This window comes from Ranitomeya imitator, chromosome 5 (assembly GCF_032444005.1).
Source record: "Ranitomeya imitator isolate aRanImi1 chromosome 5, aRanImi1.pri, whole genome shotgun sequence".
NCBI lineage: Eukaryota > Metazoa > Chordata > Amphibia > Anura > Dendrobatidae > Ranitomeya > Ranitomeya imitator.
The window spans coordinates 471,047,577-471,066,075 of record NC_091286.1 but is presented as its reverse complement, the minus strand read 5'-3'; positions in this window follow the sequence as shown (position 1 = coordinate 471,066,075).

The following is an 18,499-nucleotide window of genomic DNA, read 5'->3' as shown; positions in this document are numbered from 1 at the left end:
GACTGAGGAAGTATGTTGCACAGGCCCCCACCAATTGGTGGGGAAGTCTTAAGTACAGGAAGCCTCATGACAATCGTCCGGGGACAACTTAGCAAGGTGCACACAGTCTTAATAAGAAACAGGAGTTTCCAGCGCCGCCCCCCTATGCACACAGACTGAGCATGCACAGAGCAAGCAGGAGACATGAAGCACACAGCATGGAGCCAGCAGCAGAGAGAAGTCACAACATGGCCCAGAGAAGTGAGTTTGTGTGAAATGCAGATGGGGGATGGGAGGCCATGCAATTAAGCCGGCAGGGTTGTTACAGGAACATTTAATTTAAACACATCTAATTGTGGAAATTGTTATTATTCCAAGATCTATTGATTAAAATGAACCTTTCTTTGTGGGAAAACCCTTTACATAAAATCACTGGTTTATGGTACAGTTTACGATCAGGTAACTCTACTCTGCCTGAGGATTTGTTATGCATATGCCCCGGTCCATTAGATTTCCTTGTGCTCCATTTCGAGCTTTGCAAGTAGCCAGGCATGCTCTCATGTGTTATATTTTCGTGACCTATTTAAGGCTTCTGAAGACTCACACCTGGGTCTTTGTCTTGTTCAAAGACTTGCTGGTAACTGTATCTGAAAAAATTGGATGCTATAATGTGCTTCCGTATGACATTCAACTTTTTTCTTGCACCCATAGATATGATTGGGTGAGTTTCATCCGATTTCCCGAGGAAAATTGTGCATGCTGAGATTTTTTTTCACACACGGATTCGATCAGCGAAAAAAGTCCACTAGCACTGCCTCATTAAATAACAGTGGCCAAAGTGTTGTCCATTTTTTAGTGGCTAGCACTGAGATCGAAAATACAGTTGAGTGCACAAGCCCTTGTTATTGGTTTGCAATTACTTTGGGGCACCATGACCATTACGACATTTACACAGTTCTGTGCTTCCCATTCTCTATTCCAAGATAAAAGTAAACTATTTGTTCTTTTTGTCTGTGGACTAATTGGGTCTTGAATAGAGATGGGCAGTCACCTGGATGTTCAGGTCTGGCGGGTTCAGCCGAAGAGGTACAAAAAGTTTGGGTTCATGAGTTCACGGCAGATCACTAGGAGAATTTCACAGCAGTGAATTTGAACTGCGGTGAACTCCCTGCACCATAAGACTTTTTCTCACTGTGCTAGCAATGATCTCACCGAGATCACCACAGTTCATTGGCCCTGCTGGGAACACAGTCTTGGTGACCTGTGATAACCTCAATGAAGTCTTCGCTAGTCATTGATGCTGTACTCGAAGCAGCTCATTTATTAGTTGCTCTCAGCCTGGATGAACGCATCTTGGCACCATTCAGGTTGAAAACTGTTTATCCCCCCCAGACATGGATTACGGCATGGGACAGAATGGGATATTGTTATTTTTTTATTTTTGCTTTGTTTTATTACTGGAGACGAGGGATTCAATGGAATGGCGTTAGGTGAGTATAACTGTTTGTTATTTTTAAATAAAAATGGAAAAGTGTGTTTTATTTTATTTCAAATAAAAGCCTTAATTCTTTTATTTACCATATAACTATCGGATTAATAATGAATTGGTGTCTTATAGATGCATCTCCATTATTAAGCAGTGGACTTGATGTCACCAGACAATACAAAGGTGACATCAACCCCACAAATGTGAACCCCACTTGTCACCACTGCAGGGCAAGTGGGAAGAAAAAACACTAGAATAAGCACATCTAATAGATGCACCTTTTCTTGGTGGCTGCGAGTTGCTAATTTTAAGCTGGGAGGGGAATATTCATGGTCCCTTAACAGCCTGAGAATACCAGCCCCAGTTGTCTGATTTAACAAGGCTGGTTGTCAAAAATGTGGGGGACCCCACGCCATTATTTAAATAATTTTAAGAAATCGGAATGGGGACCACTTCAATCTTGATAACTAGCCTTGCTGAATCTGACAGCAGAGTTTTGACTGCCTAATTATCAAAAACCCACTCCAGGTTATTTTTTATTATATATTTAAAGCACAGGAGCCGGATAATGAATACTCCCATCAGTCGCTCCTGCACTCGCTGTTATTGCAACAGCAGGCGTTGACCGCCAGTGACCATAGGTAAACTTTATACCACCGATCACAGCTGTGCAATTATGCTGTCATTTGACAGCATGGGAACTGCGGCTGTCTGACCGGGGGTAACGATTTTACTGCCGATCAGAAGCGTTGTTTGCAGCGCTGGCATGCACATGACAATGAGACAAACACCTGCTGTTTGGCAAGCCGAACGTGAACAGTAACACGGACATCCTGGTCTTGTACGTATTCGGTGTCCATACCCGAACAGTAGGTGTTTGGTATGGATGCCGAACTTACTTATCAGGTTTGCCCATCTCTAATCTTGAATAATAGACATTGGACTTGTTTTGGAAAATACAATGAGGCACTTACTATATAATATAGGAACTTGGAGTTGTTAAACTAGGAGTTAGGTATTTTAATGAACCTAAGGTCATGGGCTTGCTGCATTTTGAAAGAACTTTGCATGAATATTATTGTAATGAATATTCCTGCTCCATTTCATCAGGAAAATAAGATGCCAAGGATTCATTTAAAAGAAAATTCACCTTAAACATAGATATCATAAAAAATAAATCAATTAAAAGAGACAAGTAAATGTGATTTAACTGAGATTGAAGTGATAATGATGGGCAGAACGTTATACTGCTAAGCATATCTTTTGTTCTGCTGCATAATAGGTCCATTAGCATAGCTTAATGATAATAGTGAAAAATATTAGCACCATGGCACATTGTACAAGTATTTTGCAGGCACAGAGGTTTAGTAATATGGGGCATAGATTACTTGTTGCATATCAAAATGAAACAAAATCCACAATTGTTTCTGTCACATTGGCTTTGTGGATGAGCAGAAGATTATTTTTGTGGACAGCTGCAATTGTCAAAAACAAAATGACATACGAACTCACCGAGTAAATGGAACATCAGTATAGCACAAAACAGACTCCCACACAGAGCACGATTTAGATAACAAAGGATGAGATGTGGTGAAAATGATTCCAAACAATTGTCAACTAGAAAAATGAAATCTACACAGCCTGAGAATAGCCCAGTCAGGACAATAGAAATACTTTTCTCATTCTTATTGAATGCAGTATAACTATTATAGTGACTATGAAGAAACTTTCAATTTTCTGCATTATAAATCTAAAAGCTGGTATGAAAGTAATAGAACATTGAAAATTCACCTGATGTACCAGCAACATCAATAATACTAAGATCAAATGAATTGCATTACTCCAGTATACTACTGCAAACTGTTTCCAGACTAGTGCCAAAAATCACTCCAGTATATCACTGGGGATTGACAAATACTGCATATAGAAAGCCCATGAGCAATTGACGGGAACCATGATTATCTAGCGGTGTTCCATCACATAGTCCATGCAGTGCTTAAAAGGAATCTGTCAGCAGTTTTTTGCTACCTCATCTGAGATCAGCATGATATAGACAAAGAGACTCTGGATCCAATGATGTATCACTAAGTAAAACAGAAGAGGAGTTCCAAAATCCGGCAAATTAATAAAATCTTCTATTCTTTATTTCATGTTTGCAAATAGGTTAAAAATTGATGATTGTTTGAACAGAGACGTTCAGATGCGATTCTGGCATTGCTGCCCTTGATCACTGAGCTCAGTCATCTAGGTCAAATAACTCTCAATGGTCCAAAAGAAGATGTTTGCCAGCTCTTAAAGGAAAGTAGTTAACCCCTTCATGACCCAGCCTATTTTGACCTTAAAGACCTTGCCGTTTTTTGTAATTCTGACCAGTGTCCCTTTATGAGGTAATAACTCAGGAACGCTTCAACGGATCCTAGGGGTTCTGAGATTGTTTTTTCGTGACATATTGGGCTTCATGTTAGTGGTAAATTTAGGTCAATAAATTATGCGTTTATTTGTGATAAAAATGGAAATTTGGCGAAAATTTTGAAAATTTCGCAATTTTCACATTTTGAATTTTTATTCTGTTAAACCAGAGAGTTATGTGACACAAAATAGTTAATAAATAACATTTCCCACATGTTTACTTTACATCAGCACAATTTTGGAAACAAAATTTTTTTTTGCTAGGAAGTTATAAGGGTTAAAATTTGACCAGCGATTTCTCATTTTTACAACGAAATTTACAAAACCATTTTTTTAGGGACCACCTCACATTTGAAGTCAGTTTGAGGGGTCTATATGGCTGAAAATACCCAAACGTGACACCATTCTAAAAAATGCACCCCTCAAGGTACTCAAAACCACATTCCAGAAGTTTATTAACCCTTCAGGTGCTTCACAGCAGCAGAAGCAACATGGAAGGAAAAAATGAACATTTAACTTTTTAGTCACAAAAATTATCTTTTAGCAACAATTTTTTTATTTTCCCAATGGTAAAAGGAGAAATTGAACCACGTACGTTGTTGTTCAATTTGTCCTGAGTATGCTGATACCTCATATGTGGGGGTAAACCACTGTTTGGGCGCACGGCAGGGTTTGGAAGGGAAGGAGCGCCATTTGACTTTTTGAATCAAAAATTGGCTCTACTCTTTAGCGGACACCATGTCACGTTTGGAGAGCCCCCGTGTGCCTAAAAATTGGAGCTCCCCCACAAGTGACCCCATTTTGGAAACTAGACGCCCCAGGGAATTTATCTAGATGCATAGTGAGCACTTTGAACCCCCAGGTGCTTCACAAATTGATCCGTAAAAATGAAAAAGTACTTTTTTTTCACAAAAAAATTATTTTAGCCTCAATTTTTTCACTTTCACATGGGCAACAGGATAAAATGGATCCTAAAATTTGTTGGGTAATTTCTCTTGAGTACACTGATACCTCATATGTGGGGGTAAACCACTGTTTGGGCACATGGTAAGGCTCGGAAGGGAAGGAGCGCCATTTGACTTTTTGAATGAAAAATTATCTCCATCGTTAGCGGACACCATGTCGCGTTTGGAAAGCTCCTGTGTGCCTAAACATTAGCGCTCCCCCACAAGTGACCCCATTTTGGAAACTAGACCCCCCAAGGAACTTATTTAGATGCCTAGTGAGCACTTTAAACCCTCAGGTGCTTCACAAATTGATCTGTAAAAATGAAAAAGTACTTTTTTTTCACAAAAAAATTTTTTCGCCTCAATTTTTTCATTATCACATGGGCAATGGGATAAAATGGATCATAAAATTTGTTGGGCAATTTCTCCCGAGTACGCCGATACCTCATATGTGGGGGTAAACCACTGTTTGGGCACTCGGCAGGGCTCGGAAGGGAAGGCGCGCCATTTGACTTTTTGAAAGGAAAATTAGCTCCAATTGTTAGCGGACACCATGTCGCGCCTGGAGAGCCCCTGTGTGCCTAAACATTGGAGCTCCCCCACAAGTGACCCCATTTTGGAAACTAGACCCCCCAAGGAACTTATCTAGATGCATATTGAGCACTTTAAACCCCCAGGTGCTTCACAGAAGTTTATAACGCAGAGCCGTGAAAATAAAAAATAATTTTTCTTTCCTCAAAAATGATTTTTTAGCCTGGAATTTCCTATTTTGCCCAGGGTAATAGGAGAAATTGGACTCCAAATGTTGTTGTCCAGTTTGTCCTGAGTACGCTGATACCCCATATGTGGGGGTAAACCACTGTTTGGGCGCACGGCAGGGCTCGGAAGGGAAGGCATGCCATTTGGCTTTTTAAATGGAAAATTAGCTCCAATCATTAGCGGACACCATGTCACGTTTGGAGAGCCCCTGTGTGCCTAAACATTGGAGATCCCCCAGAAATGACCCCATTTTGGAAACTAGTCCACCAAAGGAACTAATCTAGGTGTGTGGTGAGGACTTTGAACCCCCAAGTGCTTCACAGAAGTTTATAACGCAGAGCCATGAAAATAAAAAAAAAAAATATTTTCTCAAAAATTATCTTGTAGCCTGCAATTTTTTATTTTCCCAAGAGTATCAGGAGAAATTTGACCCCAAAAGTTGTTGTCCAGTTTCTCCTGAGTACGCTGATACCCCATATGTGGGGGTAAACCACTTTTTGGGCACATGCCGGGGCTCGGAAGTGAAGTAGTGACGTTTTGAAATGCAGACTTTGATGGAATGCTCTGTGGGCGTCACGTTGCGTTTGCAGAGCCCCTGATGTGGCTTAACAGTAGAAACCCCCCACAAGTGACCCCATTTTGGAAACTAGACCCCGAAAGGAACTTATCTAGATGTGTGGTGAGCACTTTGAACCCCCAAGTGCTTCACAGAAGTTTATAATGCAGAGCCGTGAAAATAATAAATAAGTTTTCTTTCCTCAAAAATAATTATTTAGCCCAGAATTTTTTAATTTTCCCAAGGGTAACAGGAGAAATTTGACCCCAATATTTGTTGTCCAGTTTCTCCTGAGTACGGTGATACCCCATATGTGGGGGTAAACTACTGTTTGGGCACATGCCGGGGCTCGGAATTGAAGTAGTGACGTTTTGAAATGCAGACTTTGATGGAATGCTCTGCGGGCGTCACGTTGCGTTTGCAGAGCCCCTGATGTGGCTAAACAGTAGAAACCCCCGACAAGTGACCCCATTTTGGAAACTAGACCCCAAAAGGAACTTATCTAGATGTGTGGTGAGCACTTTGAACCCCCAAGTGCTTCATAGAAGTATATAATGCAGAGCCGTGAAAATAATAAATACGTTTTCTTTCCTAAAAAATAATTATTTAGCCCAGAATTTTTTAATTTTCCCAAGGGTAACAGAAGAAATTTGACCCCAATATTTGTTGTCCAGTTTCTCTTGAGTACGGTGATACCCCATATGTGGGGGTAAACTACTGTTTGGGCACATGCCGGGGCTCGGAATTGAAGTAGTGATGTTTTGAAATGCAGACTTTGATGGAATGCTCTGCGGGCGTCACGTTGCGTTTGCAGAGCCCCTCATGTGGCTAAACAGTAGAAACCCCCCACAAGTGACCCCATTTTGGAAACTAGACCCCGAAAGGAACTTATCTAGATGTGTGGTGAGCACTTTGAACCCCCAAGTGCTTCATAGAAGTATATAATGCAGAGCCGTGAAAATAATAAATACGTTTTCATTCCTCAAAAATAATAATTTAGCCCAGAATTTTTTATTTTCCCAAGGGTTACAGGAGAAATTGGACCCCAAAAGTTGTTGTCCAGTTTCTCCTGAGTACGCTATTACCCATGTGTGGGGGTAAACCACTGTTTGGGCACACGTCGGGGCTCAGAAGGGAAGTAGTGACTTTTGAAATGCAGACTTTGATGGAATGGTCTGCGGGCGTCACGTTGCGTTTGCAGAGCCCCTGGTGTGCCTAAACAGTAGAAACCCCCCACAAGTGACCCCATTTTGGAAACTAGACCCCGAAAGGAACTTATGTAGATGTGTGGTGAGCACTTTGAACCCCCAAGTGCTTCACAGACGTTTACAACCTAGAGCCGTGAAAATAATAAATCATTTTTCTTTCCTCAAAAATGATGTTTTAGCAAGCATTTTTTTATTTTCACAAGGGTAGCAGGAGAAATTGGACCCCAGTAATTGTTGCGCAGTTTATCCTGAGTATGCTGGTACCCCATATGTGGGGGTAAACCACTGTTTGGGCAAACGTCAGGGCTCAGAATTGAGGGAGCACCATTTGACTTTTTGAATACGAGATTGGCTGGAATCAATGGTGGCGCCATGTTGCGTTTGGAGACCCCTGATGTGCCTAAACAGTGGTAACCCCTCAATTCTACCTCCAACACTAACCCCCCCACACCCCTAACCCTAATCCCAACTGTAGCCATAACCCTAATCACAACCCTAACCAAAACCCTAATTCCAACCCTAACCCTAAGGCTATGTGCCCACGTTGCGGATTCGTGTGAGATTTTTCAGCATCATTTTTGAAAAATCCGCGGGTAAAAGGCACTGCGTTTTACCTGCGGATTTTCCGCGGATTCCAGTGTTTTTTGTGCGGATTTCACCTGCGGATTCCTATTGAGGAACAGGTGTAAAACGCTGCGGAATCCGCACAAAGAATTGACATGCTGCGGAAAATACAACGCAGCGTTTCCGCGTGGTATTTTCCGCACCATGGGCACAGCGGATTTGGTTTTCCATAGGTTTACATGGTACTGTACACCTGATGGAACACTGCTGCGAATCCGCAGCGGCCAATCCACTGCGGATCCGCAGCCAAATCCGCACCGTGTGCACATAGCCTAATTCTAAAGGTATGTGCACACGCTCGGAAAACGCTGCGGAACCGCAGCAGTTTCCCATGAGTTTACAGTTCAATGTAAACCTATGGGAAACAAAAATCGCTGTACACATGCTGCGGAAAAACTGCACGGAATTGCAGCGGTTTACATTCCGCAGCATGTCACTTCTTTGTGCGGATTCCGCAGCGGTTTTACAACTGCTCAAATAGAAAATCGCAGTTGTAAAACCGCAGTGAAATGCGCAGAAAAAACGCGGTAAATCCGCCATAAATCCGCAGCGGTTTAGCACTGCGGATTTATCAAATCCGCAGCGCAAAAATCCGCAGAGGACCAGAATACGTGTGCACATACCGAAACCCTAACCCTAACCCTACCCCTAACCCTACCCCTAACCCTACCCCTACCCCTAACCCTACCCCTAACCCTAACCCTACCCCTAACCCTAACCCTATTCTAACATTAGTGGAAAAAAAAAATCTTTTTTTTTTTATTGTCCCTACTAGGGTTGAGCGAAACGGGTCAAAATTTTTCAAAAGTCGCCGACTTTTGGCAAAGTCGGGTTTCATGAAACCCGACCCGACCCCAGTGTGGGGTCGGCCATGAAGTCGGCGATCTTTTGAATCTGGAATCGGAATTCCGATACCGATTCCCGATATGTTTAAGATATCGGGAATTGGTATCAGAATTCAGATTTAAGTGTAAAATAAAGAATTAAAATAAAAAATATCGCAATACTTACCCTCTGACGCGCCCTGGTACTAACCGGCAGCCTTTCTTCCTTAGAATCAGCCTTCCAAGACCTTCGGTGACGTCGCGGTGACGTCGCGGCTTGTGATTGGTCGCGCGGCGGTCACATGGGCGGCCGCGCGACCAATCACAAGCCGCGACGTCACCGCGACGTCACCGAAGGTCCTGGAAGCGCTGATTCTTAGGAAGGACCTTCGGTGACGTCGCGGTGACGTCGTGGCTTGTGATTGGTCGCGCGGCCGCCCATGTGACCGCCGCACGACCAATCACAAGCCGCGACGTCACCGCGACGTCACCGAAGGTCTTGGAAGGCTGATTCTAAGGAAGAAAGGCTGCCGGTTAGTACCAGGGCGCGTCAGAGGGTAAGTATTGCGATATTTTTAATTTAATTCTTTATTTTACACTAAAATATGGATCGCAGGGCCTGAAGGAGAGTTTCCGCTCCTTCAGACCCTGGGAACCATGGAAACCCGATGCACTGCATTGGGTTTCGCGTTTCGGCCGACCCCGACCCCGACTTTTTTATAGGATCGGCCGATTTCACTCGACCCGACTTTTGAAAAAGTCGGGTTTCGTGAAACCCGACCCGATCCTATGAAAGCAAAGGTCGCTCAACCCTAGTCCCTACCTATGGGGGTGACAAAGGGGGGGGGGGGTTATTTATTATTTTTTTTATTTTGATCACTGAGATAGATTATATCTCAGTGATCAAAATGCACTTTGGAACGAATCTGCCGGCCGGCAGATTCGGCGGGCGCACTGCGCATGCGCCCGCCATTTTGGAAGATGGCGGCGCCCGGGGAGAAGACGGACGGACCCCGGCAGGATCGGTAAGTATGATGGGGTGGGGGGGAGCACGGGGGGGGGGGATCGGAGCATGGGGGTGTGAATCGGAGCACGGGAGGGGTGGAACGGAGCACGGGGGGTAGAACGGAGCACGGGGGGGTGGAACGGAGCACGGGGGGGTGGAACGGAGCACGGAGGGGGGTGGATCGGAGTGCGGGGGGGTGATTGGAGCACGGGGGGGTGATTGAAGCACGGGGGAGCGGACAAGAGCACGGGGGGGAGCGGAGCACAGGACAGAGGGGAGCCGGAGCAGTGTACCGGACAGATCGGGGGGCTGGGGGGGCGATCGGTGGGGTGGGGTGGGGGCACATTAGTATTTCCAGCCATGGCCGATGATATTGCAGCATCGGCCATGGCTGGATTGTAATATTTCACCAGTTATAATAGGTGAAATATTACAAATCGCTCTGATTGGCAGTTTCACTTTCAACAGCCAATCAGAGCGATCGTAGCCACGAGGGGGTGAAGCCACCCCCCCTGGGCTAAACTACCACTCCCCCTGTCCCTGCAGATCGGGTGAAATGGGAGTTAACCCTTTCACCCGATCTGCAGGGACGCGATCTTTCCATGACACCACATAGGCGTCATGAGTCGGATTGGCACCGACTTTCATGACGCCTACGTGGCGTCAAAGGTCGGGAAGGGGTTAAAATGATGCTTTAATCATATAATATTAAAAAAAATTGGGTGAATGTGCACATAGTAAAAAAGAATATCCATAATGTTTATGTGTTTTGGGTAGATAACCGCTTAATCTTAGCTAAAGTTTTAACTTGTCCGCCCCCATTTCCCACACTGGTAAAACATCAAAGAGCTGACTGACATCATTTTGCACAGCCGGCACACCTCCCTGTAAACCTCTTCATCTTATAGATTATCGTAACTTAAATAAGGGATCAGTACATTGGTCACCACAGATTAGCAGTTCCTAGTGGAGTACTGTTTGTGTGGCAGAGTCATTCTCCATTTTAAGCATCATTAGGTAATACTATATGTCTTGTAGAGTGTAAGCGTTTATGGTCAGCGGCATCCTCTCTCTCTCTCTCTCTCTCTCTCTTTCCTCCTATTTCGATTGTAGAGTGTAATTTCTTTTGATAATTGGGGTCTTCTCTCTCTCTTCTGTAGTATGTAAGCTCTTATTGTCAGCAAAGTCCTCACTTTCTCTCATACTGAGTGTAAGCTTGTATGGGCAGAGGTAATTTATCTTTTTATTCTCCTCCACATTTATATTCTGAGCAGTTGCAAGTTTTCCAGTTTTGAGATTAAAGCAAATTTGTTCACTGCATATCTTCTTTTTGGGTTAAGTTCAGCGAAGCCAGCAAGTTAAAATTTCAAAATCTCACTGATACTTGTTGAGCACTTGTGATAATTGAAAATGCTGTGGTTTATTTTGCTGTACTCACTTGAGTGCCTTTCTACATGGCGACATTTAGGAACTGTTGACTTCATCCATTCACTGTATAGAACATGTTGACATCATCCTCAAAGTGTTTTTTGTAGCACCTTTTCCATATTCAGTACTAACTTTCAGTCCAAAGTCAAAGACAAATTAATCAAACTGATTCTGTAAAGTTACGTTGCATTATAATTGTGCAAGATGACCTCCTGACCTAATCACATAAAATGTTAATTAAGTCCTCTTTTAGATGGCCTACTGTTGTACTTCATTCTTAATGCATAATATGACAGAAAACACCGTATAATATAAGAAGCATGGGGTCCATGTTTCCCTAACCATACCTTAGAGGTCTGTGTATGATATTGCTTATACATTGTCAAGTATACAGCATGGAAGAATTATGATGATAAATGATTCTATAGTAAATAAGCACTTAGCATTTCTATTTACCCCTTCATGACCCCAGCTTTGCTAGTTTTGCGTTTTCGTTTTTCCCTCCCCACCTTCCCAAAGTCATAAAATTTTTATTTTTCTGTGAATATGGCCAAGTGAGGGCTTATTTTTTGCTGCTATGTCTATATTTGGAAAATATTTGGAAGATACCTATCAATGTATCTCAATGTATAATCTCTGAATAGTAGGGATGAGTGAACCCTAACTGTGAATCCTATCGAACTCCGTACATGGACTTTTCTGGTGTCTGGTTTACTGTTTGGGTTCGGATGCCTAATAATGTTTGTTGAAAGGCTTGAGCACAGCCAATCTACAAGCTTTTAGGCTGTGGGCACTTCTGTAGCCATATATTACCAACAAGGCTGTAATTATTATTATTATTATTATTTATTGTTATAGCGCCATTTATTCTATGGTGCTTTACATGTGAGGAGGGGTATACATAATAAAAACAAATACAATAATCTTAAACAATACAAGTCATAACTGGTACAGGAGGAGTGAGGACCCTGCCGGCTCACAATCTACAAGGGATGGGTGAGAATACAGTAGGTGAGGATAGAGCTGGTCATGCAGCGGTTTGGTCGATCGGTGGTTACTGCAGGTTGTAGGCTTGTCGGAAGAGGTGGGAAGAGGTGGGTCTTCAGGTTCTTTTTGAAGGTTCCGATGGTAGGTGAAAGTCTGATGTGTTGTGGTAGAGGGTTCCAGAGTAGGGGTGATACGCGAGAGAAATCTTGTATACGATTGTGGGAAGAGGAGATAAAAGGGGAGTAGAGAAGGAGATCTTGTGAGGATCGGAGGTTGCGTGTAGGTAAGTACCAGGAGACGAGGTCACAGATGTATGGAAGAGACAGGTTGTGGATGGCTTTGTACATCATGGTTAGGGTTTTGTACTGGAGTCTCTGGGCAATGGGGAGCCAGTGAAGGGATTGACAGAGGGGAGAGGCCGGGGAATAGTGGTGGACAGGTGGATTAGTCGGGCAGCAAAGTTTAGAATAGATTGGAGGGGTGCAAGAGTGTTCGAGGGGAGGCCACAGAGCAGGAGGTTGCAGTAGTCAAGGTGAGAGATGATGAGGGCATGGACTAGGGTTTTTGCAGACTCTTGGTTGAGGAATGAACGGATTTGTGAAATATTTTTGAGTTGAAGTCGGCAGGAAGTGGAAAGGGCTTGGATATGTGGTTTGAAGGAGAGTTCAGCGTCAAGGATTACCCCGAGGCAGCGAGTTTGTGGGACTGGGGAGAGTGGGCAGCCATTTACTGTAATGGATAGGTTCGTTGGTGGGGTCGCGTGAGATGGGGAAAGATGATGAATTCTGTTTTGTCCATGTTAAGTTTGAGAAATCTAGCGGAGAAGAAAGATGAATAGTGGACAGACATTGAGGGATTCTGGTTAGTAGGGAGGTGATATCTGGTCCAGAGATGTAGATCTGTGTGTCATCAGCATAGAGGTGATAGTGAAAGCCTTGAGATTCTATGAGCTGTCCCAAGCCAAAGGTGTAAATTGAGAAGAGCAGGGGCCCAAGGACTGAACAGGTTTGTATAAATGCCGGATCACGAGTGCCACCGTCATTCTGCTCTCATTACTGTCAGTGTTAGGTAGAGCACTCTGACAAAAAGCCACCGTGTGTTCTCTGCATGTCTGCCTGTGCGAGTACTGTGCCTTTAAGCCACTGTCTGCACTCTGCACCCATATCTGTGGGAATACTATGCCAAGAGCCACTGTGTGTACTCTGCAACCTCTCCTGTGGAGTAATGTGACAAAAGCGACTGAGTGTACTCTGTAACCCTTCCTATTGGAGTACTGTGCCAAAAGCCACTGTGGGTACTCTGCAGCTGTGTATGTGTGAACAGTGTACATAAAAAATAATTCTACTCTGTAGCTGTCTGTTTTCCAATTGCCACACAAATAATTTGACCGCACCGCTGTGTCTATACGAGTACTGTGTCAAACAAATACATCTCTGCAGGATTTTTTCTGTGGTGTTGCTATCAGTGTATCAAGAGTGGAAGAAGAGGGTTTCATTGACAATCTAACACAATGGACAGCACTTTGAACACATTTTGTAAGTAGTCATAAACTTGAAAATAATTCATTAAAAAATAAAGTTGCATTAAAACCAAGCACACCATTGTTTTTCTTGTGAAATTCTCAATAAGTTTGATGTGTCACATGATCCTCTTCCTATTGAAAAAAATAAATTTGGATCCAAAATGACTGACTTCAAAATGGCCACCATGGTCACCACCCATCTTGAAAAGTTTTCCCCCTCCCATATACTAATGTGCCACAAACAGGAAGTTGATATCACCAACCATTCCCATTTTATTTAGGTATATCCATATAAATGGCTCACCCTGTATATATATTTAAATAGTAAAAAAAAAAAAACTACGGTTCTAGATTGCTAGTTTTAGTTTTAATTCTAGGTTGTTTTAAGTCAGTGCCATAAGAATATAAAAAAATATATAAAAAAACACTGAAAAAAGGAAAACAAATAAATACAAAAAACATCTATATAAAAACTAACAATTATCCCTATGCCTACTGGTTCTATATTGTTAGCTTCAGTTTAGTTCATTCTAGCTTGTTATAAGTCAGTTCAATAGAAAAAATGTAAAAAATACATACAATACAAAAAACAAAACAAAACATAGTGTTGGATTACGCCTCCCTTGCCTTTTCCACCTATACCACCACATCCACCTCCTCCTTCACATCCTCCTCCATATCCTTCTCCACTTGGACCTGTTCCTCCTGGTTCTAGATTATTTTTTTTTACTTCTGCTCTGCTTAGTGTAGGGAAAGGATGCAGCTTTAGCGATGGACAGTATTAGATTTTATGTGTGCACAGTTTTCCAAAAACACTATTAGTAGTCTGCACCCATATCGGTGATAGTACGGTGCATACCCCACACTTTTTCTAATCTGAAACCATGTCGGTGGGAGTCATATGCATCAAAACTAATTTTTCCACTCTTATGTACCTATGTCTGTGATAGTACTGTGCCAAAAAGCCACTATTTGTACCCTGAACATGTACAGTACATACCAAAAGTTTGGACACACCTTCTCATTTTAAGATTTTTCTGTATTCTCATGACTATGAAAATTGTACATTCACACTGAAGGCATCAAAACTATGAATTAACACATATGGAATTATATACTTAAAAAATTGTGAAACAACTAAAATTATGTCTTATATTCTAGGTTCTTTAAAGTAGCCACCTTTTGTTTTGATGACTACTTTGCACACTCTTGGCATTCTCTTGAAGAGCTTCAAGAGGTAGTCACCGGGAATGGTCTTCCAACACTCTTGAAGGAGTTCCCAGAGATGCTTAGCACTTGTTGGCCCTTTTGCCTTCACTTTGCTGTCCAGCTCACCCCAAACCATATCGATTGGGTTCAGGTCTGGTGACTGTGGAGGCCAGGTCATCTGGCATAGCACCCCATCATTCTCCTTCTTGATCAAATAGCCATTACACAGCCTGGAGGTGTGTTTGAGGTCATTGTCCTGTTGAAAAATAAATGATGGTCCAACTAAGCACAAACCGGATGGAATAGCATGCCGCTGCAATATGCTGTGGTAGCCATGCTGGTTCAGTATGTGTATTGCCAAGTTTTTAGTACTAAGGTTCAGATACGGCTTTAAAAAAGGCTACTACTTGCGATATAACGCAATTTTTTTTCAAAGTACAAAATTAAAGGAATAGTATGATTGAATAGCATGATTGCATACACATTTGTATATTTTAAGATACAAAGTACATATAAGGATTAAATTCATATAAAGGTTAAGTACATATACTCACATCATCCATCACCAAGGGGCTTTTAAACATCATCCATCTGGAAAATCAGAGATGCAACACCAAGACAGAGAAACCCTGCAAAATTCACAAAACTGCACGGGCGTCCCCAATTATGCAGGTATCTCAACACTGTACACATGTAAGTACAGGTACACCAGTTTATGCTTCTGTCTTAGTCATGTTATCTGGCCTTATATAGTGATTTGCACTATGTTTAAGTTTGGTTTCACTCTGCCCTTTAACCCCTTCATGACCCAGCCTATTTTGACCTTAAAGACCTTGCCGTTTTTTGCAATTCTGACCAGTGTCCCTTTATGAGGTAATAACTCAGGAACGCTTCAACGGATCCTAGCGGTTCTGAGATTGTTTTTTCGTGACATATTGGGCTTCATGTTAGTGGTAAATTTAGGTCAATAAATTCTGCGTTTATTTGTGATAAAAACGGAAATTTGGCGAAAATTTTGAAAATTTCGCAATTTTCACATTTTGAATTTTTATTCTGTTAAACCAGAGAGATATGTGACACAAAATAGTTAATAAATAACATTTCCCACATGTTTACTTTACATCAGCACAATTTTGGAAACAAAATTTTTTTTGTTAGGAAGTTATAAGGGTTAAAATTTGACCAGCGATTTGTCATTTTTACAACGAAATTTATAAAACCATTTTTTTAGGGACCACCTCACATTTGAAGTCAGTTTGAGGGGTCTATATGGCTGAAAATACCCAAAAGTGACACCATTCTAAAAACTGCACCCCTCAAGGTACTCAAAACCACATTCAAGAAGTTTATTAACCCTTCAGGTGCTTCACAGCAGCAGAAGCAACATGGAAGGAAAAAATGAACATTTAACTTTTTAGTCACAAAAATTATCTTTTAGCAACAATTTTTTTATTTTCCCAATGGTAAAAGGAGAAACTGAACCACGAAAGTTGTTGTCCAATTTGTCCTGAGTACGCTGATACCTCATATGTGGGGGTAAACCACTGTTTGGGCGCACGGCAGGGCTTGAAAGGGAAGGAGCGCCATTTGACTTTTTGAATCAAAAATTGGCTCCACTCTTTAGCGGACACCATGTCACGTTTGGAGAGCCCCCGTGTGCCTAAAAATTGGAGCTCCCCCACAAGTGACCCCATTTTGGAAACTAGACGCCCCAAGGAACTTATCTAGATGCATAGTGAGCACTTTGAACCCCCAGGTGCTTCACAAATTGATCCGTAAAAATGAAAAAGTACTTTTTTTTCACAAAAAAATTCTTTTAGCCTCAATTTTTTCATTTTCACATGGGCACCAGGATAAAATGGATCCTAAAATGTGTTGGGCAATTTCTCCTGAGTACGCCGATACCTCATATGTGGGGGTAAACCACTGTTTGGGCACATGGTAAGGCTCGGAAGGGAAGGAGCGCCATTTGACTTTTTGAATGAAAAATTATTTCCATCGTTAGCGGACACCATGTCGCGTTTGGAGAGCTCCTGTGTGCCTAAACATTGGCGCTCCCCCACAAGTGACCCCATTTTGGAAACTAGACCCCCCAAGGAACTTATCTAGATGCATATTGAGCACTTTAAACCCCCAGGTGCTTCACAGAAGTTTATAACGCAGAGCCATGAAAATAAAAAATAATTTTTCTTTCCTGAAAAATGATTTTTTAGCCTGGAATTTCCTATTTTGCCAAGGATAATAGGAGAAATTGGACCCCAAATATTGTTGTCCAGTTTGTCCTGAGTACGCTGATACCCCATATGTGGGGGTAAACCACTGTTTGGGCGCACGGCAGGGCTCGGAAGGGATGGCACGCCATTTGGCTTTTTAAATGAAAAATTAGCTCCAATCATTAGCGTACACCATGTCACGTTTGGAGAGCCCCTGTGTGCCTAAACATTGGAGATTCCCCAGAAATGACCACATTTTGGAAACTAGACCCCCAAAGGAACTAATCTAGATGTGTGGTGAGGACTTTGAACCCCCAGGTGCTTCACAGAAGTTTATAACGCAGAGCCATGAAAATAAAAAAAAAAAATTATTTTCTCAAAAATGATCTTTTAGCCTGCAATTTTTTATTTTACAAAGGGTAACAGGAGAAATTTGACCCCAAAAGTTGTTGTCCAGTTTCTCCTGAGTACGCTGATACCCCATATGTGGGGGTAAACCACTGTTTGGGCACATGCCGGGGCTCGGAAGTGAAGTAGTGACATTTTGAAATGCAGACTTTGATGGAATGCTCTGTGGGCGTCACGTTGCGTTTGCAGAGCCCCTGATGTGGCTTAACAGTAGAAACCCCCCACAAGTGACCCCATTTTGGAAACTAGACCCCGAAAGGAACTTATCTAGATGTGTGGTGAGCACTTTGAACCCCCAAGTGCTTCATAGAAGTTTATAATGCAGAGCCGTGAAAATAATAAATACGTTTTCTTTCCTCAAAAATAATTATTTAGCCCAGAATTTTTTATTTTCCCAAGGGTAACAGGAGAAATTTGACCCCAATGTTTGTTGTCCAGTTTCTCCTGAGTACGGTGATACCCCATATGTGGGGGTAAACTACTGTTTGGGCACATGCCGGGGCTCGGAATTGAAGTAGTGACGTTTTGAAATGCAGACTTTGATGGAATGCTCTGCGGGCGTCACGTTGCGTTTGCAGAGCCCCTGATGTGCCTAAACAGTAGAAACCCCCCACAAGTGACCCCATTTTGGAAACTAGACCCTGAAAGGAACTTATCTAGATGTGTGGTGAGCACTTTGAACCCCCAAGTGCTTCATAGAAGTTTATAATGCAGAGCCGTGAAAATAATAAATACGTTTTCATTCCTCAAAAATAATTATTTAGCATAAAATTTTTTATTTTCCCAAGGGTTACAGGAGAAATTGGACCCCAAAAGTTGTTGTCCAGTTTCTCCTGAGTACGCTGATACCCCATGTGTGGGGGTAAACCACTGTTTGGGCACACGTCGGGGCTCAGAAGGGAAGTAGTGACTTTTGAAATGCAGACTTTGATGG